This window comes from Anser brachyrhynchus, assembly GCF_964034855.1.
Source record: "Anser brachyrhynchus genome assembly, chromosome: 1".
Taxonomy (NCBI): Eukaryota; Metazoa; Chordata; class Aves; order Anseriformes; family Anatidae; genus Anser; species Anser brachyrhynchus.
The window spans coordinates 83,977,446-84,004,968 of NC_137694.1; the positions used below are offsets into that span (position 1 = coordinate 83,977,446).

A 27,523-nucleotide genomic window follows, 5' to 3' on the forward strand; every position below is an offset into this window, starting at 1 on the left:
AAGTCCCAATGGAAAGCTCTGGGCAGTTTGTGCAAACCACTGAAACATCAAAGTACTGCTATTAAATGTTCAGCTGCCATGACAGTCTTATCTACAGTGGGATAAAGAGGTAAGTGGCATCTAAAGACAAACAAAAACATACTGTTTCATTATTCCTACAGTAAGACACTGTCTGACTGAACTCAAAATTGCCATTCACAGTTCAACACCTTGAGAGAAAAATACCAGCACTTGGGATGTCCTTACTTCACCTCATCTGTTATTTGATGGACCCTTCATTGAGTAATTGTGGCTAGAATAAACGTCATACAGACAACATACAATTCAATGAAACAACTTCTGTGCTTTTTCAGAAAATTTCAACTGACTTTAAGGGCAAGGAAAAATCTTTTTTATTCAGTTTTGTAAATGAGCTCTTGAAACACTTACTACTTGATGTTCACAATCTTTCCATCAAGAACACCCATAATCAGGACATTAAGCACAGGTCAAGCCAAATTGTTTAAGGTGCCTATGCCATGGAAGATGTCCTGCTGCTGGTACTCCCTGTTATTTATCCCTCAGATAACAAAGGAAACAATGAACTCTAAATATTTGAGTTTTGATTTATTTTTTTCACTCTGTGGTCTCCTCTCCATGAATGTTCAGTTAATGATTCAAGATTAAACATAGATAGTTTGCTTTTGGTTTCCTGTTCAAACAAATTAACAAAACCACTTAAAATACTTCAGTCCCATCTAAAATCTTGGAGAAGAGGCAGAGGTACAAAAAGTTACAGCCCCATAATTTATTACATGCAGGAAACAAGAATCTTAGAAATACTTGAAATCAGTAAGTACAAGAGTTGTGTATTATTAAGACCACATTATTAAAACAGTTTCATCCAATAATTGCTCTATGTTTGGCATTGCTAGAAAGAAAATTAAGCTACACGGAAGTGTTTTTTTAGAAAGTACAAAGTAAAAAAACAACATCTGGAATCCTAAAGCAGTGATGTTTCACACGCTTAACAAAATATTAAGGAGCTTTAGAAACTGGTATATTATTACTCTAGAAAATTTACTACAGTTTATAATATATCTGTTATTTTAAAATCAATCAGAATTTTCTTAAATTTTCTTTACACATATTCCTGTTCTGTGACAGGGGGGCTAAAATGTTCAAGTCTTGCTTTGGTTTTAGGAATACAGAAGCTAAAGAACACTCAAGAAGGCTAAAAGAACCCAAAAGATGCCTTTGATAAAAATTCTCATTGTTGTGCTGGCCTGTAAGGAGCAGTGTAATCTTATCTGCTGATGCTAATGAGGCTCCACCAGTCTTAGTCTTCTTGAGAACCACATGATAGAACTGCATGCTTGGATGTTAATCTGTCAACGCAGTAGAGCACGGACTCAGAAATTTTTTTAAAAAAAATCTTATTTTTAAAGTGTTTCCAGGTACAGAATAGAAAAAAATAAATGTATCAAATTCAGACAAGTCACCTTGAGCTTTTAGTCTAGAAATGTGTAGGCATGATCTAAAAGAAATCTGTAATGATTTTCAGAGGGAGAAATTTGGGAAATACCCCCAAGCTGACCCGTAGTTTGGAAGATATTTTTTTATGTTGAACTATGGAGTATAAATATGATGAAATTTCATTCATTCTAAATCTTGAAATATGGACAAAATAGTGGCAGGATACAAATTCTCAGAGAATTAAGGAATATATTGCCTATCACCTGTAGGTTACTGGTTCAAATTCTGTGAGATGAATAGTGACAGAAAGTCAATACAAGCCAATGACTTTCATGAACTACATGTGAATCAGGTAAGTAGTCCAAGAGCAGAACCTGGTGTGGTACCACTCCTGGCGAGGAACAGCTCGTGGCTGTAGCAGAAAAAGCCAAACCTGAAGAACGAACTTCTCTCTAATAAAGATTCCTACTAGAAAAGTATGAATTTGAAAGCAGGGGATATGCATCATTGGCACAGTAGATTCAAAAGGTCTTTTTGCTTTTGAATGTTGTTAATGTGACACGAACATGTACACCAAGTCAATGTCACCACGCACCACATTCCACAACTCCACAGGAACTTCGCAGAGATCACTTTTGCTGCCCAGGGAAATGCATTCACTTCACAGAAATCTGCACTTTAATAAATGGTATTCTCCAAAGCTCATTCTTACAAAGCAATGAAATAAAATGATCATTTAAAAAATAAATAAATAAATATTGGTGTTAGATGATTGAGTATTGTAATATTACTTTACCAAGACAAAGATGGCTTTGTTAGAAGGTTTTATTATTATTATTATTATTATTATTATTATTATTACTATTAAATGGTATTACTATGGTTTTTAAACACTTTAAAATTTTAAGAGGCTACTTTTTTAGGTTTTTTTTGAAAGAAGTTTGGAAAAAGGAATGAAGAAGAGGCAGGTATATGCTAAAGGACACTGTTGTGGTTTTTTTTTGGTAAAGAGTTGTTTATCAATTAGTAGCAATTCTTCAATTTTATATATATATATTTTTCATTCTAGAAGTTCATTTCCAGTACTCTTCAATGAGTGATAAGCTACAAGTTAGTTTAGCTCCCAGGAACTCCACTCCTCAAATTTCAGGTGCTGGTGTTGCCAGAGCTGTGGGGAAAATGTCCAGGAAGCAAATTCGCTGCTGCAGTAAATCATGCTGCTTTCTAAATTTAATTTCCTACACTGGCCAGAGTTTTTCAGAAAATAGAGAAAAAACAACTCTTTACCACCTACACTGTACATAATGCGAAGGATTCTGCTAACACCATCTGGCAGCACAGTGAAAAAGTTAAATTATTTAAGCCATCAGAATTTAAATGACATGGTTTTGGAATAGATATAAGTAGTTCCCAAATTAAATACAACTAAAATTAATACGTTACAGAATAAAAAACAATCCAGAAAGTAATAGTGATAAATGCTTTTATTCATACTGCATGTATCATTGTCCTCTTCTTTCCTTATTTTCCCTTTTAATTGCTTTCAGATTTTTGTAAAATGCCATCTATTTCAGGACCTCAGTCATATCATGGCTAATGTAACACAACTTTCCCTTAACTTTATGTAAGGCAACAACTTCCCTTTTGTGCATTTTTAAAGGAAGCTTATATATCTACCCAGTGAAAATCCTTGGATTTTTACTTGTAGTTCTTCAAATGATTTTCAACAGGTCTCGCTACTTCTAAATAAAGCACCTAGCTATTCAGAAATCTCTATTTTCTACTAGTTTGAAGACAAATCTAGAAATAAATCATGGCTTTACTTTTTGATCCCACATAACTGATTCCACTGTGGCTGAGCTGCAGTTTTACCCATACAACTTTCTATAAGCTACTTAGCCTCCCTTTATGGTATTCTATCCTGTTACTGTAGCAAAAATGCCTTCAGGGAACTGAGGAATATTTGCAAGGAATTTAAATGAAAGATACTCAAAAAATATAAGAAAACCCTAGGGAGAAAACAAACAAACAAACAAACAAAAAAAAAACACTCCCACCCACTCCCCCAGTATTTTTATTTTTATTTGTGGAAAAGAGCAACCTAAATTTGTAATACCCTGTCAATTCAAAGCGCACATTCTTAGCAAAACATCTTTTCAAACCATCTGAAATATTGGACATCTGTACCAAGGCAAGCTACTTTTCCAATATTGGATGATAATATTAAGCACGTGCTTTTACAGCCTACTGGATGAATATGGCAGCTTTTGACAGACAAGTGGTGGAACTAAGCCACCAAATTACAAACCAAGTTAATCTAGGGAGGAATAGAAAAGATGGAAAGAGTTAAAAAGGATACAAACGTCTGCTCATGTGTAGGCAAGTGATAAATCATGGAGCACAACGTTATTTCCTGGCATCTTTTTATAATGTGGCTAGAAACTGATGAAATACAGGACCAGCCATAGTAAATCTGATAACTGGTTCTATCAAGCCCAGATTTCTGTCCGTGCTGGATGTTCAGAAAACTAATATGTACCTAACCTACTAGACAGGGTTAGAGATGAAGAAAGACTATTTATAATCCATTTATCATTAGGAGAATGAGTTAGCTTATTTCTTAAGGAGAAAAGAGTAAAAGCAAAACAAGTTACACAGAAACAAGATAGACTCCTTGTCAGAGAGACGTACCAAATGTTTCAATAACTGCTGCTAGCTGCCACAACTACAGGGATCCCAAACAATGCACTTGGGGTGGAAATCACTGCCACATGTTAAATGTATTTAGGATGTGATGCAGAAGGGCAAGATTAGTACAAAAATTCCAACTACGTGCAGGGAAGGAGATAACCCCCAAAGAATTCCAGCTCCACACAATAAAGGTGCAACTGCTCTGCTCAGGTTTCTCCGGACTGACTGTAGCTCCATCTGCATTGCTATTCCCACCACTGGTTTCACGTGCAGCTGCACCAAAACCTAAATGTGAGGAAAATCAGAGGACCCATCTGTGCTTAGCATAATATCGCCACGGGCACCGGAGTGGCAAACATGCAAATGAGCTGATTAATCAGGAGGTAATTATGCTTGGGTTACTCTTTCTGTTACAGGAATGCTTTGATAGCAAGATTAGGTAGCATGCATTGGAGCAGTTCATAGGGGAAAATATTACAGCACCCTGGGAGACAGTTTAAAGTCCTTTACAAGCACATTTCCTGTAATATTTAGATGAACATTTCATTTATGAGAGTAGGTTTGTATGTCATTACCCAAGTGAATCTTGACAGTGAGAAGCAAGTATATAAAATATTGATTTCCAAGATAAAACATTTACACGACACTTTCCAACTGAAATAATTCCCCAGCACAGAGTAAAATCTATTTACGTATGTCCTTAACTGATTCTCAGCTCTTTCCATCTCTGTGCTTCTGCAAAATGGAATGGGGGGTCACTAATGGAAGATTATCTAAATTAAAAACAAACAAAAAAGCGGGGGAGGGATGCAAGACAAATTGAGCACCTTCATTGACTATATAAAAATCCTTGGTTTTGAATTCAGGCAGGCTAAGGCAAAAAGCAATGAATTCTGTGGCAGAGGAAGAAACAAACTGTTTGCCTGGAGTATATGGGTAAGGCAGCGACAGATTTGTATCTCCAGCTTTGAAAGAGTTGGTTCTAGAGGATGTCCATGGGAAACCATCAAGGAAAGCTGCTCCAGTCCCTGACCCACAGATCAGCAATTCTGGTTTATTGATTTTCATACCTTCTCAGCACCTCCTCTCTAAGCAGAAGGAATTGCTGGAGACTGTGCTATTCTGCAAGTGGAGTGAATCTAAGTATGTTCACAACCACATATTCTTATATTGCTCTCAGTGTTCAGAATACAGCCGTCATGTTAACTTTCATTTCCATATGCAGTTTAATTCTCTGCATGCTTATATGTATGCACTTCCTACTTTGAACTTCTATAGGATCTTGCTCCCAGAGTAAGCAAGAACAACATACATGCATGCTTGAGCTAATTCGTGATACAAGGACTTCGACGTTTAGTTGCACTGATAATCATAAATCTCTATGGACTCAAGGCTATGTTATCTCTATCAGTTAGGGTTACTTTCCCTGCTGAGAAGATTTAGTACACTTCACCAGGCGGGCAGGATGACTGAGTAGGAAGCAGACTTTCACAGATGTCAGACACAATAGTCTGTTCATAGGTGTGAGTTACATGATGATTAGGATCACAATAGTGGAGGTTCATATTTCTAGAGGGACCACTAAATGCCCAGGATGCATTATTTGTAACGAAAACATTTACACATGCTCAAGTACCACGTGCCTAGCTTTCACCTTCTGGAGGGTTTAGTTTAGCATAGCAAGCTGCCCTGAGAAGCAGGGAAGGGACTTCAGCACAGTCAGTGCCAACCACAGTTTGCTCGTTCCTCGTTACCAAGGTATCTGCAATTCTCCATAATGTCAGAATAAATAAATCTTAAAAGCAAGACTTGCACCTAAGAGTAAATATTGCAATAAATTGTGGATGAGAAGGATATACCTAGAACACTTTCTCCTCTGCAGGGAACTTCTCTGTCTCACATTTGGAGTGAGATGTCTGTGAAGCATGTTTAAGAAGGGATGCGTGATTATATCATAGTCTAGTATTCACACAAATGCATCATCCTGTGCAGGTTAACACCAATGGTCCTTGGAACTGCTTCATTGTGTCCCTTGCTGCTGCTGATTGGTATTCTCAATAATGTGGCTTATTACCTCTCTGATGGAAAGCTTTGCCAGTGATTTTCAACTGTGCTTCTTCAGAGATCAGATGCTGGTTCCAAAAACCAGCCAGCCTGGAACCCACCTGGTTCCTGCGTGTTTTTGGAACCCAGCATTCATCTTGGATCATGCTTTTATTAAAATATGAACTGAAATACATATAGAGCAGCAGTGACTGACGATCTGTGTTGCAGACAGTCTCCTGGCAGCTGGCTGGTTTAGGAGACGTTCGGTGCCTGGAAGAACTGGCTGTGGATCTGGCCCTGCTGTGCCTGGAGGAATGCTGATGATCTGCTGGATCTTTGCACTCCAAATGAGCTCCTTCCTGTTCAGAAACTCTTCAGTAATTCCACCTGGGCACCTAACCATTAGCTCCTTTCCCATAGCATGCTACAGGAGCTTGGGAGCTGATGTAACTGGAATCCAGTGTCAAATACAGAACCCCTTTGTTAGGGAAGAGGCTTCCACTGCTCACAGCTGCTCTCTGGCACCTTCTTCTCTCGTGAAACAATACTAACATCTGCATCGACCAACTGAAAAAGTAGCAGACAAAGCTAAAAATACTTCTCCAAAATATTACTCGGTGCTGTCTGTATTTGTCAACTGTGACATGCTAAGGTAACAGAACAGTCTTACAAATTCAGTGCAATCCCTAACAACCTGAACTGAATTGCAACTTAAATAAATAATTGACTTCTGTATGTGAAACAATACTGGACAACTGTTTTAATATCTCTGCTGAGTAGACATGCCAGGATGTGTTAGAGAAACTCAAACAACTGCATTTTGTGGAATGATAAAAAAACAATAAACTTGAAGTTGTGGTGTCCAATTACTTGGCCTTTTTTCCACTACTCTTGTGGTGAGATGGGACAATGAATGGGCCAGGGACTTAGACCCTCCTCTTACACTGTGTACCCAAAGTAGACCAGAGGATCAAAAAACAGGTTTTATTCAAATAAAACCTTCAGTACTTCTAAAACAGAAAAAAACTTCATGTACAGAAAAGACAGAAAAGTAATTTAAAAATTGTCTGACACTTCCCACTTCCCTCTTTGCCTTTGCATATTTGCCTTAGACTTTTGTTTCATTTACTGACTTTTTGATTAAAGCTATTCTGCCTGGGAGGTTCCTTCCATTTCCACAATTGGCTGTAATCTTTTTTTTTTTTTTTTTTCCCCTTTTTAACACGAGCTCTCAGATGTATCTTTGCTGTCACTCTCTGGAAACAGAGGAAAACTCTTCCTGCCAGTCATTAGCATTTCTATAACTTCTTTTTCCTTAAGGTAATAACACCTTGTGAACAAAAGCAAGTAAAGTAACTATTGTTCATCATACCCAGATTCCTCAAACAAGAAATATCCTCTGTGAAAACACTTGCATGGCTTGAAATCTTAGTAGAGGTTTCACACCAGATATGTTAAACACAACTCAAAAAAATAAGATGAACTTAATGATCATGTTAAGTAGGACTCCACAAGTGTAAGCTTTGCCAAGACTGGATTATGGATAACAGATATTTGTATGTATAACAGTAGTAGCTCATGACATTTTATGTTCTATTATAACTTCTTGAATCAGCTTTAGAGAACACAAAAATTCCACCACATTCAGAAGTCTAGAAATGAAGTCACTGCCCTAGAGCTCTACAGAGGCAGAGCCAGGATTTTTGCTTTTTCACTGACAAAAATCAGTCGGGCATGTAAAAAGATTTGACTCAATATGTCTGCCAAGATTCAGCAAGTAATGAGTTCTTACTTTTTCAAAGTACCAAGTAAACCAAAAGGATAAAAGTTATCACAGTCGCAAGACATCCTAGAAAATACAAGGCTTATAGTTTACCTTCCTCTTCACTAACCATGTATAAATTGTCCTGCTTTTAAAATGTACTGCATTAGATGTATTCTTTATTCAGAAACGTCTGCGGATTAACTCTGAATACAGTAATTCACAGCACATACCTTAGGTTTTCAGTTCTCCTAAAGAATAATAATGATGTGATTAAAATGACTATAAAATAACATAATTAAACCTTTTAGGCCATCTTCAGAAGCTTCACTAAAGCTCTTTGAAAGCACTCAAGCCATGAGTACATTCCTGAAAAGCATACTAAAAATATATTACTTTATTTTTTTTAGCTTTTAAAGAAAGCCTGTAAAAAAAAGCAATTTCTGCTATTTTCTTTTCAACAAATGTAGCTTTCATTAGATATATGTGGAGCTGATAGAAATAATAAAGCTGACATAAAAATATCAGGCACTTGGCAGTGCTGGTTAATACCTTCCTTTAAGAGGACAATTGCAACAAACCTTGGGTATTTTTGTTTTTATTTTTATTTTTTTTAAACTGAAAACAGTAAAATTTGTCCACACTTATAACCTAAATAGTGAAATAGCTGCCAGACTGTAAAGAGTTATTAAGGAAGTTGTAATGAGCCAACTCCAGGAAAAATTGGATTCCATAATATTTGCTACTTATTCTTTACAGTCTGAAATGATGTGGAAATGGAACTGAAACCCCATCAACGTAATGGCCCAGGGAAGCCCAGGGAAGGCTGCCCTCAAGTGATTTTTTTATTAGCATTATAAGCAGCTTCTGATACTATGACCAAAAAATGCTGTTGATTTGCCTGTTCATTTAGCAGACCAGACAGAACTCTCTTTTTCAGGTTACTGGTGACAGAGGCCCCAAAGGAAAATTTGGCATTTATTCACCTTCTTACGTGGATTAGAGTTTAGGTCCTCCCAGTGTAACCTGTTATGTACTGTTTACAACGTGTAAATATGCTAGTGGAAATACATGAAACGGTCTGTATGATTCTCAGCTTGAGCAGCATCCGATGCTCAGCTGTGTCATTCATTCAGTTCAGCTGGTGAACTTCAGCAACCTAGTAGTTATTGGCTAAGAGCAGACTACACACCAAACATCTAATATCATACCATCAGTGTTATCGTGGCTTTGTTTCCTCTCCTTTGACTGGATTTTAGTAATGAAAAACTGGAAGAAAATTCTTAGGTCATCAAATACAGTCTCTGGGTATTACAGACAACCACATTTTGTAATCTCTTATGTAAACTGATCAAGCTCCTTCAAATCCGTAATATTTTTGTGACCTTCAGAGATGGCAGCAGCAAGCTATATTTGTTTTCTTTTGCACTGGATGAACACTTCCCAGCTTTTATTATTGCCAAAGACTTGGACCCCCAGCAAAAAGCACAACAGAATTTAAGAAAACAACGTAACCAATGTAATTAGAAAGGAGCACTCAAGGTTAACCGAATAGTTCCATGTGAAAAAGCCTAATATCACACTATCCTAAAATTTATTTCAGATTGTAAAAACACACACCTGTAATCACAGAATCTTACTGAAATTTGAAATTTACTCTATGCCAGACAGTTGTGCCATACCAAGCTGCAGTTACCACTACAACTAGTGATGGGACCGATCATCCAAATTAAATACAAAACATTTGTGAAGCTGAAATTGATCAAAGAATATACAATTAGCTACAAATCCAGCTTAATTTGATTTTCTCTAATTTGTGGAATCATCCCTACTGCAACCAGAAGAAAAAGGGTAAACAACACACGTTGCATAACAACATCAGAAAAAAAGTGTAATGAAATAGTATTATGACGCACATCTGGATAATCCATCTATATGCACGGAATTTAAACTTGAACACATTTGATGCTCTCTCTAGCCATATTTGTAAATCTCCTTAAAACCTGGAAATAGGAGTGGCAGAAGATATCTCTGATGTGAGGCTAAATAAGAACATTAAAAAGGGATACATGGAACAAATTGTATATTTTTTCGATGGATTATGAAGAGCTGATAATTAGTGGCAGTAGCACATAAGACATTCTTTAAATAAAGAATGTTGAATAGAACATTTGGTTATATTTTCAGATCACACTTTTGTGTTGTTTAGAAAGCTGTCTTAGGAAAAGCAAGCACTTGCTGTACTTGCGATTGCAGAACAACAGCTTTATTTGTGGTCTCATGAAATACCTCATATCTTGTTGATGATAGATGAGTGCCTGTGCTTCTTGTTCAAAGGCAGGCTGGAAATCAGGATTTTGAACCAGAAAATGTGCACTAAAATAGTGAGAGTTCAAATTATGACTGTAGCAAGCACATGCTCAGTTTTCAACATGTAGGATCTGCTAAGGCTTTTCCTAGCTGTGAGCTAGTTACATATGTATTATAGCCTTCTCCAAACAGACTGACCGGGACAAATGAAACAGCCTCTGCCCCAGCACCTGACTGCTGAGGGAAGGGGAGGTGAGTGGGTAGCAACATCTGTGCTGTGTTTGGTTTGCAAGACCAGCTTCAGAAACAAATTCGGAGGATCAAGCTCAATTTTCTGCAAAGATCTTGATGTTGTGCTGGGGGAGCAAGACATTTGGCTTCGTGGCTGTTACTGTCAATCTCCGGACTTGGCAAAACATAGCTTGCCAGAACTAGCCACAGCATCTCTGCTGTTTCTCAGTCTTTCACTGCACTTCATGTAGGACAGTCGTTCACATATCAGGCAAGTGACAGTAAGGTGATACCATTCTAATACGGTGACGTACACGGTCACCTTTAACTCGGACCCTCAGTTCATCCAAAAACAATAGTTCAGAGTGCAGAGAAACACACTGAACTACCTGCTGGAAATTTCATCTCTGTCACTGCTATCAAGTACTCCAGACATATTTAATAACTAAGCTATACTCACCCTAGACTTCTAAAGCTGTGAAAACCACTTAAAAAAAAGAAGTCTGAAAACAAGGGCCAACATCCAAATTCAGGCCACTGCAGCTCTTGAAATACCAGCTCCAACTTTTCTTAAGAAACACAGATATCTCACCCAGAAATCAAGCTGTATTTGTTTTGCAATTTGAGTGAGTCAGACACATAAATATTTAAGTTTTAATTCAATTGCCTCTCCTGCGGTCGATGAGTCACTAGGACTCTGATATCTGAGGAGTCTCGCTAGGGGAGGTCCTGGAAATGTGTTATGACTCCCAAGTGGGTTCCAGCCGGAAAGTCTGTGAGCTGCATGTTTAAAATGTATGAGCTTATTTTCCTTTCGTACACCCAAAATATATGTAATGAAGTAGAATGTGTTTGCTTCCTGGACAGCAAACAACCTTGCAGCCAGAAAAAATGTTTACTTTGTAAACAGTATTTTCTTTTTAGAACACTGTTTTAGCAATAGATTCCATGATGAAAAACAGTTTAGGTCATAAAAGACCTGAAAGAAATAGAATCTGTAACACTTTTCCTTCTCTCTAAACTCCTGAAATTAAACTCACCAGAAGTTGCAGTCACTCTAACGTACTGAAAATACAGAGAGTATACTTTATACAAATGGATGATGCAAGACAATTTCAAAGCCTTTGGTCAAATAAGGAGTATTATGAATTTTTCCATACATAAACAGAATGAGTATGAAGCTGCAAAAAGAGACTAATTAAAACCCAAAAAGCCACATTCCATTGACATACACGTTACAAATCAAGTGGGGAGGCCAGTTATGGCTGCAGCATTAAAATAATTAATGAGAAGGTGTAAGAGAGGCACTCCCTTTCCTATATGACACTCTGTAATATTCCTGTAACCTTCTTGAGTCATCTTCCCACCACTTAGCATGAAACGTGCCAGTTTACTGCCTTCTGACCACTCTGATTTTGACTTATACTGGACGAAAGACAGGACTGATACCAACGAAGCAGATGGACACTAAGCTCAGTCCTGCTCCGAATTCAGGAGAACTGTGTTTCACCCACAGAGGTACAGGTGAGAGAAGCAGAAAAATAACCATGTGTGAGCTTGACAGCTGCAAGCCAACGCCAATGCCAAAGCAAAAGACAAATCTTCACAACCTCTGTGGCCTTGTGAGCCTTGCAGCCCCCAGGAGACTCCTGACCCTGGCTGTGAGCCAGGCCAGCTACTTTGCAGATGAAAAGTAAACCTGCTGCAGATGTCCTGACACACTGAAACTCCCAGGTCCCCAGCTACAGGTTGCAGAGCCCATGCAAATGCACTCCCTGCAGTCCACGTCTGGCACCTCCCAGTCCTCAGAGGGATCTCCGCACTTCTCGCGGGGAGGAAGCCTCGATCTGCATAACTTCGCTCCACAGCTGTTAGTGCAGAAATATTAGGTGTGAGCACAGTATTTTTAAATCTTCCCCCCAACAATCACCTATTGTTATACCCTCCACCCAAATTCTACACTTGGGTGTGAAATGCAAGGGTTTGCATATATAGTATGTATTTTTATCTAAACTAGAGACAAAACCTTTAACTTTATTAGTGTTTTAAAGTTAGAATTGGTATGTACATGAAATCCCTGGCTTCTGTATGTTTGCTGGTAGGTTTTGCGGCAGCCCAGAGATCTGCCATTAGACTGGGACACCCATTAAGGAAAACTTTTTTTTTTTACCCAGTAGTGGGTCAGGAAAGATAGCACAGCACAGACACCCACTTGAAACCTACTTTTACAGTATGAAAAAATAAAAAACAACACCCAACCACCCAACAAACAAAACAAACAAACAAAAACCCCTTTTACTATATGTAGCAAACTTTGCTCATATACACTTTTTTTTTTTCTTCCTGAACTGCCAGCCTGTATTAATGAGGTGGTGGATATAGAGGGAAATGACATACTGCCTGCATATGTTATTTCAGAACAACGATTCCAAGAAGGACTCTGAATAAAAAGTCCCCCACATGCTTCAGTTTAAATCCATTAGGTCTCTTCTCACATGATTGTTATCTTGGCTTCTTTTTTTTTCATTTTGCTGTAAGGATATCAATTTTCTGGATGCTACACTATTCTTATCTGACATTTTGTTCTTAACCATTACACTCACCTTCAAACTCATTGCATCTTTTTGAGACACTGACATGGGGCTGCTTTCCTGCAGGTACCCTGAACACAAGTACTTTCAGAAGGGGAAATACGTGCCACGGGTAATTTCATGGACACAGAACGGCATCATGCCACTGGCGCCTCAAATTTAGCAGTTAACTGGGGGTGCTGCGGGGCTGTTTTTCATCACTGGTGTCAAATTTACAAGAAAATCACCACAGAATGCCTTTAATGTTGGCTACAGTTTTCAGTTCTGGAAAGCATCACAGGGATGCAAAGCAACGGAACCCTTCCCACGTATAGTATTCGTCTTCCAAAGCTGGAGCAATGATGGAGGATGGGCTGTAGTTTGCAGAGAACACAGATGTCACTGAACTACAAAGATTTTTTTTATTATTTATTTTATTTTTCTTTGCATGTCATATGAATAAGATAGAACTGAGTTTTAAAGAAAAGAAACAGTATAACTTTTTTTTTTTTTCTTTCACTGACTCCACATTCAGATCTTGGTGGTGACTTGCGACTCCACAGACAAAAAGAAATGAATTGACATCCTGTCATCACTCAGGACCTATACAGCCACAGGTAATTACTTGTCCACAATGTTTGTGCAAACCAAAACACTTGGATTCAGATAACTACATGCTATTCTCTTATTCCCTCTAAATAGCTTTTATTCATTAGAAATACAGATGTAGAGTATCATCCCATATAAATTAGCATAATTCCTTTAGTAATTGCAGATAATGTCCAATTTACAACGGCAAAGTAACTAGTTTATTAAGTAAATATTTATAATAAAATGGTAGCAAAAAAAAAGTATTTGAATGTGACTTATTACCACTGTAGCAAAAGTAGGGATTTTAAATACAGTAATTTGGCAAGATTTGACGTGCAGTAGTACATTTTCCCAAAGGGAGAGCCAAATTCTGGCCAGACCTGTCATGGTTTTGTAAGTGTGCCAAATGTGACACAGAATAGATGTGATTAATTATCTGAAGAATTATATATATATATAAATTTCCATGAAAAAGTCACACACCCCCTATACAAATTATCCCAACAACAGGCACCTCAATAGGCAGTCTGAGATGAAACAGAAAAACTTCATAAGGCGATGAGATTCCACAAAGCATCATACGCACATATATACAAAAATCTCAACTGTCTTTTATTTCTCATTTTAGAGGGATTTTAAGATCACTTCCTTGCTCAGTTTCTCCTTGCTTTGTCCACGGCACAAAACTATACTAAAGGATTTGTGATTTAGGGAAGCATATTGGCATTGGTTTGAAAACTAGTTGACAAAATTTTAACTTTTAAAGAAACGTTAAATATCTAATAAGTTGCTTGAATATTAACAATATCAAGCTACAAACATGTTTCAAAAACTTATTATGGATTCTACATTTGAACTGGCAGCACCCTTCTCAGATGCCCATCCTTTTATTCTTTCCTTCCAAGTATAATAACAGAATAAAGGTTTTTAAATTCTTGTACAAGGAGTGCAGTAGCTTTCCAAAATGAGCCACATAATTGTCATAGTAAATCATAAACAATACAACTGAAATAACACTATATTTTAGTAGAGTCGGCACCAAAACACTGATACTACACACCCCGAGAGATGATCATTTCCAATTAAGCTTGAGTTACAGGAAAGCAGTGTTTTAGACACCTCCCAGCACAGCCCCAGTGTTCTTGTGACTATAAAGCAATTTCAGAATTCCTAGGGCACAGTTCTGATTTTTGTGCCTTAGGGAAGACATAGAACAATTGCTTTACCATTAATCGCTGAAGTCTTTAGAAGGCCTTGCTGGGGAAACTGCTACTACCATCTGTAGTGAAATTGTATAGGCATAACTAAAACGAAGCACAAGATATTCTTCCCTTATAAACTCAGACCTGCTGGAGTAATTCCTGTGAACAGCCACCTGCTCCTATAAGCCGTTTGTTCCATTTGTAAAATGGATGTTAGCTCCATATAAACTTCTAAATGAGAAATTCATTATGCTAGCCAACCATTCATGCAGCCATCCCATTGTGTAACTTATGTGTGTTTCTATACTTCAAAACAATAAGTGATAGCATGTCATTCAGATGCCATCCCTCTCAGATGGTACAATTAAAATACCCAAACTGCAAGGCAGAAGTATGCAAGACAGTGCTATTATAAAGACAGTAAATTCTTCATTTTTTTTTTTTTTTTGAACTACACATTGAATTAGCAGCCCATAACATATATGGTCATCTCATGGACTTTGAAGCCATGAAAACAGCCAGCAGCCACAACAGTCAGGAAGTTTCATACTTGCATGCTATCTTTACCAGACTGATCAACATCTCCAAAGCAAAAGCTTGGCAGTGTTTTCCCTAGGGAATGACAGCATCATACCACTTTGAGACACAACCAGTTGCTTCCATCAGATGTTGTGATGTCACTGTGTATCCAGACTGCAGCCGTCTCCATGCTGAACCTCATTGCCATGGCTCCTCTCATAGAGCCATGTTTCAAAAGGTCATTTTCCAAAGCAGATAAGAAAAACTTACTTGAATTAGGTTAATCGCATAAATTATACCTTGAATTTTGTTTCCTTCTGGATATGTAATTGGTAAGTCTGGTAAGAAGAAATGAAAATAAGCTGGGAATTTTAAGTGGGAATATTCTGACTGCATACTACAAATGGATAGCATGTGGTATACGTTATGTTAGTGGAAGGTATGATGAGCAAACTTGCAGGAAAAGGTGTAGTTTACATCTACAAGGGTAATCCTTGTCTGCTGAAGGATCCTTCTGGGATTGCAGACCAAAAGTGAAATCCAGTACTTCCTACCAGTCCCATATGCACCACAGGAGCTGGAAACATTGCAGGGTCTGAGTGCCAACTGCTGGCACTCAATCACTGCACTGTGGATGTGCCAACAGCACTTCAGCGCCAGAGTGTGAAGAGAGATCATGACTTTGTGCCACAAGCCAAATGAAAGCAAAATTCAAAATTGCATGATAGCCAAGCCCAATAAAACAGAATCTTAACTATGTCCCAGTTGTAAATTTAAAACTGTTTCCCTCACTTTATGCAGTCTCAAATACGCGAATGTCCCTTTTTGTACAGTTTCTGCTCATATATAGTCCTCCAACACCCTACTATTAACGTTGTCTGTTAAACTCACTTTTCACCCTAGCAGTATGTTCCAAGAAGCTAACTGCAAACAAAAGGGAAAGCAAGAGAGTAAAAATCTCTTTGTGAAGAATTATCACATATTTTGCGCTCATATGTCACTGCTTTCTAAGTGACAGAATTAAAAAAGATAGAAAGGAGAAGCCAAATTCATAGCTTTTATTCACCAAAACTGTTAGCAAATCAAACCTATGAATTCAACATCAAATGTGATTTGATGCAATGGATAGATTTGATGTCAGATGTCATATGTGTTGTCCATGATGTGAAATACCCATTTTCAACCCTGCTGACTGTGGCCTTCCCGTCACCTTATCAGGAAAAGAGCATTTTAAATCTTTTTTCAGATTTTGTTATTTTTATTGTGTGCTCTCAGTAAGGAGGTGAACATTTTGTCCCACCTGGGCTTCCAAATCACGTTAATCAGATTATTTTTTTAGTAGTAATAATGTCACATTTTGATTAAACAATAGATATTTTATACCTTCAGTATTAACTTTTTAAACCCTAATATACTGTTCTTGTTTCTGTGCCTATATGGCTGAGTTTATTTCTAGACACTGGTTTTAATACTTGAAGAAGCAATGGAAGTGAATTAGCAGATCGTATTTAGCCACCAAGTAATGCCTCCAATAAAGATCTTGCTGCTTTGAGCTGACCCACAGTCAGCAGCCTCACCACTACTGCAAAAAGACACGGGGTTGTGCCATTTGGGGGTTCAGCTCATTTGCACTTGTGATAGACATCACACAGAGTCTCCCAGGACCACCAGATGTGGGTACAACTCCTCCTGCCTTGGGAAGAGCCGGCCCTCAGCTGAGCCCTGTCCAGCCAGTCCATGGGCACACGTTGCTTTCTGCTGGATGCCAGCGGCTGCAGATTCAAAGACTAAAAGCAGGCTTCTCAAGCCCTTCTCATGGCCTTTTATTTTTATTATTTTTTAATTCCTCGTTTTTTACCTTTTTTTTGTTGTTGTTGTTCAAATATTCCAGAAATAAAAAAATAAAAGATTATCAGATCACCTCTAATTAGCTGCATGTGCAGTTCCTGACACTGCCAGATCTTTTTTACATTTAGGACATCACCCCAGTGAACTGATCCTGCTGTGACTACCTCCTTTCTGCTTAAGTTATTAAGTGCTTCTTTTTCCATCAGGAACAGAAGATGCTCAAGTGATGTACACTGCAGCTCACTCAGGAATACCTGTGTCATTTTTCTGTAGGAGTGTCAAAATGATGCCCCATCAAAGGAAGCCTGTACTGCTGGGACCCCTCAGCAGCCCTGCTCAGCAGCTGCTCGACAGAAAGCAGGACAGGATGGTGAGGTTTGGAAAATAGCAGCTACGTGCTTCTGCTTTGCCATGTCACTCCAACAAAAGCCGTGACTATGGGGAAGGGAGGAAGACACATCAGAGATTGGATAAAATTCAGTAATCTCTTCAGTATGAAAAGCAGAGGATGTGCTGTCTCCTCAAAGTCTGAATAAAGAGCCCCACTCTACTCTTCTCCAGGAAGAGTCCTGTTTCAATATAATAAAACCAGTAACAACACAAAATAAAAGTATCCAAATTATTTTGTTAACAACTATTTTTCACTGAGCACACCTCTGCTGCTGAGATCAATTTGGGATAGACTGTGGACACGATCAGCAATACTGAGAAATGCTCTAAGGCCACCTTCTCTCACCAGAAAACAGTAAGACCACCAGGACTAGGGACTTAGCCTGATGAAATCAAGAATTAAGACACAGCCCTTCTGTTTCACCTTGAAAAAGCACTTTGCCACTTTCTCCTTCATTATCAATATGGCATGGATGTTTGTCAAATACCACAGGTAGTGAAACCATTAAAGAACACTAACATAGGTGCAACTGTTTTCCGATACGGATGACTTTAAATGGATCCCCACTTTACCCACTGGCACTTTCCTTCTAAACAGATATGCACACACATACAGCTCTTTATAAAGCATTCTTCACAGGTTTGTGTATTTGTGTTTAGTTTGAGAATGAAGGAAGCAAAACATTTCCACTGATTCGTGTAATAATTTCCTCTGAAATTCTCTCTGAACTGTATTGTTGTAAATGAAAAGTATGGATTCTGTCTTGTATTTTTTCCTTTTCTACCTTGCCTTCTTCTGAGAGATCACATTAACTGTCACTTATATACACAATTCTAGTTACGTTTTGTTTATGGCTTTTCAGCAGCTCTGTAATCCTAGAGGATGAAAATATTTTCCATTTGCCACAGTGACACGTGCTCTGGAGAGAAAATACAAACAGCTGCAGGCTTCCCTAATAATGGTATCAGATAACACACTATTTGGGATGTCAGTTTATCATTTTTCCTTAACAGAAAAAGCAGGTCTCCTGCTTAGACATCTCAGGTGAGACTCCATACAGACCGTGGCACTCAGGAACAGAAGCAAGTGCTTCAGAATAGGAAGTATCTACAATGCCTTGCTGAGGGACTTTCGCAATCAGCCTACTTTAACCATCTTCTTCCGAACCAGACTTGCTGGCTTCAAATTAGGCATATGTGCTGTATGTGAGTACTCAGAGTTCAGTCTTTTGCAATTAAACTCTTTAGAAGAAAAAGCAGCCTGCAGATCAATGAAACCAAGGCGGTGAGCTGCCGTTCCCTTACTGGGGAACATTCACTGTATGTCAGTGATATATTAAGTCCATAAAAAATAAAATATCATTATTTAGGATGTTTACTTTAGCTGGGCTCTGAGAGGCATTTGTGACCTTACAGAAGTACTTCATTGGAGGTCATTATTTAGACTAAATTCCAGATATAGAAAACAAAGAGCTCTATTCATAACAACTAAGATAGCAAGGTATTCACAAGAGAAATGAGCAAGAATTGCAAGATGTAGACTAAATAGGACAGTGATTAAATAGAGATCCCAATCCAGGAAAGCACCCCTATAAAGCTAACTCTCTAAGCACATACTTATTTTCACTCTAAGTAGCAGTGAATTCAATAATATATTTAAAAAAAAAAAAAAAAACACTTCAAAAAGTTTTCTGGACCGGGAGCCTATGATTCCTTTTTCTTCCCTCCTCTTAAACAAACAAGTCCTTAATTCCTTAATTACAGGTAGGATAGACTATATTAGAGAGCAAAGTAGCCCACTGCAATGTTCATCACCACTGCAGACTTCAATTGTTGTCGGCAAATGGCTAGAAGCATGAAGGCCTTACGGATGTATCTTGCAAACAAGCAACTTGAACTCACTGAATCAACAATAAATGAGTGAGGCAAAAGGTGAACTTCATATTCCCAGGAAATGCTGCAGAAATGTAGCCTGCAATACCTGGAGATCTGAATGAGCAGATCGTTTTTTTTAATGAACAGTCCATCTTTCTATCTTTCCAGCAATCAACCCCACTGAAAATATTGAACACAAAGAATAAACAATATTGTTGCAATGACACTGTTCCATCATGGATAGGTAGATCAGTATTTCCTGAGGAATACTTACGCAGCACTCATAACAAAAATATCAGGTGATCTCATCAATATTAATGTTTTTGAACATACCTACTAATACTCTCCAAAACAACCGAGACAGACAGAACAAAAAGTTGAGAACAGAACTGCAAGAGACCAGAAACAGAAATACAGTGATTTTTTGACTGAATTACTGTCCATTCGCAGAAGCTATGACATTGGTGTGTCAGTAAATATCAAGTCTAACATGAATTAGGAACGGGATCTTTCCTGACACTTATCTGAAGTAAATACCTAACTGATCTTCATTAGCTTCTTATATGAGATGTGGATAATTACTAGGGCAGTGTTGTCTTACACAAAAGGATCTCATGAAAAACTGAAGCCATAAATTTTGCATTTTTTTTTCTTGAAGATATGAGAGAATACTGGAAGCTCTTACTGTATATTAAACAAGGCTACCTTTGAAATAAATAAACTTTATCATCAAAATATTACCATGGAAGACTTTCAACAAATAACTTTGTCAGCAAATGCCACTGATATACCAGTGGATTTTTTTGGCCTTGTAAGTTGCTTTCTTTTCCATTCCTTCCATTTATTTTTCTGCATTTACAATGTGAAGGCTTTGTACAGAACTGGTTACTACATGTACAGCCCATACTCTACGGTCTTTAAAGGCTTGGAGATGTTTGTGGTATTCAAGCAATATTTTGTGAGTCATGATGTCAGGAAAAAATGACTTCCTTCAAAAGATCCTTGGAAAACCAATCTGCTTTCACTATCCATTGAATGTGGAGGTTGAAAAGAGTTACAAAGACAGAAAATCCTTTTTGCTTTTACAGAGATGGTCAAATAAACCCTATGCAACACTTGCAGAAATGTCTATCCCACAAGTATCTATATTTATTATTTGGAAGTCTTCACACTAAAGACCATTGCGTTAGCAACACGACATATTCATCCTCCCACATTAACAAAGCTGATTCCATTTAAATGAGATTAATTTTCTTTAAAAGTATGGAAACCTTTCTCTAATAGCAGGCTTAAAGGGAAGAAAACCTTCTATTCTCCTATAAATTATGTGTGCATATTATATTAATATGTATCATTGTATCATTTGAAATCATTGTAGCAAACCTCCTGATCCTACTGGATCTTTGTATATATCATCTTCTGAAAAGACGTGAATCCTGTAAAGCAGGAAAAATCTTAGTTTCTAGATGGAATGCTAACAGTATATGGAAAAACATATTTTTCTTGCTTTGAAGAGAGAGAAACGTATTGTAACAGCTGGGATGTAGCCAGGAATGTACTCTGCCTTGTACATTCTTCATCTAATACATAGTCATTTTGTTGTGACAGGTACAAGTCCATTTGCCATTGTTTTTAGGACTCTTAATGGTTCACATACTTACCAGTTGGCTTAGTCAGAGATGAGGAAACTTTTACATTACTTACAGGTATTTACAAAACTGTAAATATTGATTTTGATCAATCCTCAGGATTTATTTTTTTTTCTTAGTTAGCTCAATCTTCTGTTAAGAGTACTTCTCTAAAAGTGTATTTTGAAAGACAGCCTTGCTTCTGTTCAGTAGTAATATTAGTAACTTGAAAAGACGCATGTCAACCAACTTCACAAGTTCTTCACAAAAAAAATATCGTTTTTAATAAAATGTATGTTTGAAGTGCCAAATGCTGGACTAAAAGTAATAAGCAATAAGCAATATTAATAGGTTTGCAACAGAGCACTTACAATTCTGTTTGAATCTTTCTGAATAATCTCTACAGCTATGAACTTCTCTAAAATGAACTGTACAACTCAACTGGATCTGATCTTTGCATTACTCTACCACCACTGCTGATGGCTGAGTGGGGTCATGGTTAGACTGTTTTTATGGCAAGGAAAGACCGAAGCCTACAAACTTTCAGCTACCATTGACTGTAGGCTCCTTTCCATTGTCCGAATATTGCCTGAAGATTGATTCAGCATTCAGAAACGGAAGGATTTTTTTCCCCACCTTTTAAAAAGAATAAAAAAATTCAAACCAATCCATACCAACTACCCCTTTCTAATAGGGATTTATACAAAAACATCAAATCTAAAAAGGAAACTGCACTGGAAAAGTAGACTCCTATACATATAAGAGCATAGGGAGCTGAAAAGCATGGAACTCATTCAAATACAAATTTCACTGTACATCTACAAGGTACAAAGTCGTTGAAGAATCTTTAATCCTAGATTTTCTCTGCCCTATGAAGTATGAATTATTGGAGCACATGGCACTAATTTTAACCATGAATTGTATTTTGCTCTCACATTCAGGAAGCCACAGAGACTTCAATTTTCTCCTACGCCGGTGTGTAGTACTTCTGAATATAGATTCAGATTTCCAGATATCACTGTATCTAGTATACTTGCTAACAGGATTAGCTAGCATTAGACTGGCATCCCCAGGAAGTGTGATACTCGGTAAGACCTGAGGAATTCTCTCGGGAGGCAAAAGGTCTAAGTTGAGACATGCATGATTTCAAAGCAATTCTTGGCACAATTAACTGCTTGACCCGCAAGATGAACAAGCATATCATTTAATTAATTGCCCAGCTTTTTGGGGGCCATGCCACTCATTTTTCTCATAAGTCTGTGATAATATACTGCCACCAGTTTTTATGGAGATGATCAAAGAAATTATACATTAAATTGCCCAATGATGAATCAGGACTGAGTTTCATGATGCCATCAATCTCTCCCATCAGCTCTGCTGATGTGATATGTATATGCCTGCATATACATATATGTATAGAAAACTTAATATTTCTGCAAAGATGACACAACTAATACTATTAGATTAGTTCTGCTTCTTATAGAGGTTCTGCATGTTTTTTCCTCCTTGATAACATGGGTAGAAAAATAAACTTAAAAATAAAGAGATTTAAAAATTCTTTATAGAGCAAGATGTGAAATATCCAATAATAACGTAATACAAATAGCGTCTGTTACATTTGGATGACATCAAATGTACTCTGTACTAACATCTGTGTAGTCTAGAGCCTGCAAGTTAGAACAGGAACCAATTCTCCTTCTTCCCATGTGAATCAATATATGGATTTTTTCCCTTTCATTTTTTTTTCCCCACAAATGAACACACAAGTACCTAATAATTCTCTGAAGTAAAGCATGTTTTCTTCAGATTAGAGGACAGAAAATACATTTGAATATCTATTCAATAATGTACAGCATATATAAGGAAGTACATATGCTGTAAGAACTGTAAATACTAGCTTTAAAAAATAATGTCCTTGTAACAAAAGAAAAAAAAATGTTTTTTCCTTGTCTTGATGCATCAAATTCTTATGGAAAATGACAGTTTCTGCTCTGTAACTGTTCCCTCATGCAATGTGTTCACAAGCATAAGAACTGGTTTACTGAGCTCTTAAAATTTTTCAGTTTGGCAATCAAGCTGGTGTATGTTTTATCAGTGTGTTGAGGAATTCTCAGAGGCCTTGAGGAGACTCATAGAATCATTCAAGTTAGAAAAGACCTCTAAGATTATCTGGTCCAACCTTTAACCTAGTACTGAAGTTCACCACTAAACCATGCTAAGTTCTACATCTATACATTTCTTGAAGACCTCCAGGGATGGTGACACAACCACTTCCCTGAGCAGCCTATTCCACTGCCGCACAATCTTTTCAGTAAAGAAATTTCTCGTAATATCCAAACTAAACCTCTCCTGCTGCAACTCGAGGCTGTTTCCCCTCATCTTATCTCTTGGTGCTTGGGAGAAGAACATGATCCCCACCTTGCTACAGCCTCCTTTAAGGTAATTGTAAAGTATAATAAGGTCTCTCCTGAACCTCTTTTTCTCCAAGCTAAACAACCCCAACCCCAGTTCTCTCAGCTGCTCCTCTTAAGACTTGTTCTCTAGACCCTTTCACCAGCTTTGTAGCCCTTTTCGGGATGCACCCCAGCACCTTGATGTTCTTCTTGTGGTGAGGAGCCCCAAACTGAACACTGTATTCTGGCCTCACCAGAGCCAAGTACAGAAGGACAATCACCTCCCTGGTCCTGCTGGCCACACTATTTCTGATACAAGCCAGGATGCTGCTGGCCTTCTTGGCCACCTGAGCTCTGTTCAGCCAGTGGCTGGCTCGTGTTCAGCTGGCTATCGACCAATACCCACAGGTCCCTTTCCGCTGGGCAGCTTTCCAGCCAGTCCTCCTCAGGCCTGTAGCATTCATCCTGAAAATCTGGTGGTCTCACATAGCTAAGAAGATCTAGGGCTCTGTGCTATTAAAAAGCTAAAGTTTTTAATAAACAAATTTTTGCTATAGGGTATCTATGGTTCTGTCAGAAGTTCTAGGTATCCCTGTATTATACAGAATCACAGAATTGTAGGGGTTGAAAGGGATCTCAAGAGATCATCGTGTCCAACCCCCCTGCCAAAGCAGGTTCCCTAGAGCAGGTTGCCCAGGTAGGCATCCAGATGGGCCTCTTCTCCAGAAAAGGAGACTCCACAACCTCCCTGGGCAGCCTGTTTCAGTGCTCCGGCACCCTCATCATGAAGAAGTTCTTTCGCATGCTGGTGCGGAACTTCCTGTGATCCATTGTTTGGCCATTGCCCCTTGTCCTATCCCCACAAACCAGTGAAAAGAGGTTGGCCAGCTCCCACTGTCTCTCACAGTTAAGATATTTGTAGACATTGATAATATCCCCTCTCAGTCTTCTCTTCTCAAGGCTGAACAGACCCAGGTCTCTCAGTCTTTCCTCATAGGGAAGATCCTCCAGGCCCTGTATGATCTTTGTTGTCCTCCACTGGACTCTTTCCAGTAGACACCTGTCTTTTTTGTACCGGGGAGCCCAGAACTGGACACAGTACTCCAGGTGAGGCCTGACCAGGGCAGAGTAGAGGGGGAGGATCATCTCCCTTGACCTGCTGGCCACGCTCCTTTTTATGCAAGCCATTGGCCTTATTGGCCACCAGGGCACACTGCTAGCTCATGGCCAACCTGTTGTCCACCGGGACCCTCAGGTCCTTCTCCGCAGAGCTCCTCTCCAGCAGGTCATCCCCCAGCCTGTACTGATACATGTGGTTGCTCCTTCCCAGGTGCAACTCTTGTAAAACCTCATTTGGTTTCTTCCTGTCCATCCCTCTAACCTGTCCAGGTCTCGCTGAATGGCAGCACAGCCTTCTGATGTGTCGGCCACTCCTCCCAGCTTTGTATCATCTGTGTGCTTGCTGAGGGTGGACACTTCCCTCATTAAGGTCATCACTGAAGATGCTGAACAAGACCGGACCCAGCACCGACCCCTGGGGAACACCGCTAGTCACAGGTCTCCAGCCGGACTCTGCGCCACCGATCACCACTGATCACTGCCAATACATAGTAACTATTTCTCAGATTTTATCTAGTTTTATACATTTTTAATCAAATGTATTAAATTCATTTAATAAAGACCACAGACTCACCAATAGGTGCTTTTCCAACTTCAGCTTTTAATTCTTCTTGCACTGTATCATTGTACTGCTCTTCTTTCTCCCCAAACCCAATCCATAAACATATAAAATTATTAGTTCATACCAGCCATATGAAGCCCATTATAAGTGTAACATAACTGAACCAGTATTTAAACAAATAGGAAAACTAATGTCTTTACATGACCAAGCTAAGTAAACAAAAAACTACGGCAGCTTGATGTTGCCTTCCCTAATTCTTCCAAGAGAGAAACCAGAGACCCAACTGCATTTTGTTTGATTTAGTCATTGAGAACAGGCTACATCTTGTTTTTTTCTCCTCTTTTTTCCCCCTAAAATAAGCACATCTTCACATAATTTAGATGGTAACTGATGAAATAGTTTTTCCTTTTCTTTATAAAAACATGTATTTACAGAACTGTATAAATAACAAAACACTCACACGAAGGATGTAGTAATAATAATTTCTTCTAACCAACTTCTTAGTCTAAATGATTTCTCTTTGATCAAACAGCATCAAGGTGTTGCAAATCCTGTTGCTTTTAACAGTTGCTAGAATTATAACACATTTTCAGAATGCCTTAAGAATTTACTAAGTAATATATGAGGATAGGGCAGGTAACAGTGAATTTAAACAGAAATATAGTAGAAATTGGGCAGGGAGTTAAGCTACAGGGATGAATGGGAGTGTTTAAGTCTTCAGAGATGGAGGAAGCCAGCTTTTGTACCTCTTTTGGTGTCAGAGCTATTCTTCCTGACAGCCAGAGATTTGCTATTAAAAGCATTTTACTCATCTCAATACTTCTCATTTACAAAGCATTAAAGATTTTCTATAACCTTATCAAGTCTTCACTTGCTCACATTCACCTATGCTCTAAAAAGTACCAACAAGAGTTTTCTCTTTAATTCCCTCATATAATTAAGTTAAGCTTGAAGCAACTCTTCTGTTCTGTGATTAGCCTGAAGTTTGCTGTTTGACCTTGGTGCCTGAGAGCCAAGGAATCTGTATTTTCCAACTGTGTAACCCAGTCTAATGAAGTAGTGTAAGAATCCCCAACAAGCCTTGTCCCCTGAGCCAAAACTCTCACCCAATTCAAGCGGATTTATAACCATACATTACATCTGAAAGAAGAGCCCTTAACATACACTGAAGCTTTGGAAGCAGTGGTTTAATTACCCAGAAGAGCAACTTTTCCACAGTTAAATTGTCATGGAAACACAGACACATCAAGACCCCAGAGAAGTACACCAGGAACATGTAAACAATACAGGGCAACAAAGAGCTGGATGGTTCCTGTATAGGTGGTAAAGCAGATTTCTCTGTAAGTATGTTTGAAGGATATAGTAGGAGCAGTACCTCCAAACACAAAGCGTTCTCCATGTGCTCAGTAAGTCCACGTTTGTTTTTTTTTTCCTCCACCTCTCTTTGATCATGTATACTTAACCACCAGACCTACTGATGTCAGAGGAGATTAGAAATGACCAGATTGCTACTCCTCTTCCCTTCAGCATCAGCATGCAAGTCTAATGGAGCTGAAACAGCCACAAAGACAGTTCAAGTCAGAAAAGCAGCCCTCCTAGTCTCTGATCTTTGGCCTCTTGTGGTCAAGAATATTCATTAGCAATACAGGCAAACTGACTAACCGCATGCAACTCATCCATACCCATCTGTCAAAGATCAGAAAGATGGTCCATTGATTTGTACAGGTCACTGATCAACTCTTTTAGCAATGCGATGTCACACAGAGTACGACAAGTGGGAATGCTGACAAATGAGCCATATGTTCTGTAAAATTGCAGAACAGGGAATAACAACCTCTCCTAATGCCTACCTATCCAAGTAGCTTCTTTCCCCATCTTTGAAATTGTTGCTAGCAGGTACAAATACCAACATAATTGATATATATTCTGTTCACTATCATGTTTGTACATTATTTCATATATGTACAAATACGATGATAAATTACATTTACAATTTGGAAAACCTATATGAATATGAAATACCATATGACTATTCCTATAGGCTTTTTACCTACCCTAAGGCAGCTGCAAAATTTGCACAAGGTTCACTGCAGTTCCCATCCCAAGCGTTGTGGAAACATGGGCCAAGAAAAGCCACAGGGAAGCATGCCATGTGTCTCAATGTAGAAAAGTATTTGTTTCATATGAAAGCCAGAAAATGAAGGAAAATATTTTAATCTGCATCATGCACATTAGCTGTCTTTTGATATAAAGATACCATCCTAACATTACTTTCAGAAACAGAAATGATTAGTACACTTAGCTATGTAAGGTAGGGAAATTTTCTAAATA

General features: G+C 38.3%; 1 protein-coding gene and 1 long non-coding RNA gene across 3 annotated transcripts in view; one reads left to right on the forward strand and one right to left on the reverse strand.

Moving 5' to 3' along the window:
- Positions 1-27,523, reverse strand: part of ROBO1 (roundabout guidance receptor 1) — a 702,920-nt gene that overhangs the window by 415,444 nt on the left and 259,953 nt on the right. The gene's annotated exons all lie outside the window — the stretch shown is intronic.
- The window catches only part of LOC308193783, a 72,819-nt gene that overhangs the window by 28,414 nt on the left and 16,882 nt on the right, over positions 1-27,523 (forward strand). Inside the window, exon 2 of the long non-coding RNA XR_013949916.1 lies at positions 1-27,523. This exon is cut by the window's right edge and continues 16,882 nt beyond it. This is a non-coding gene — a long non-coding RNA (uncharacterized lncRNA).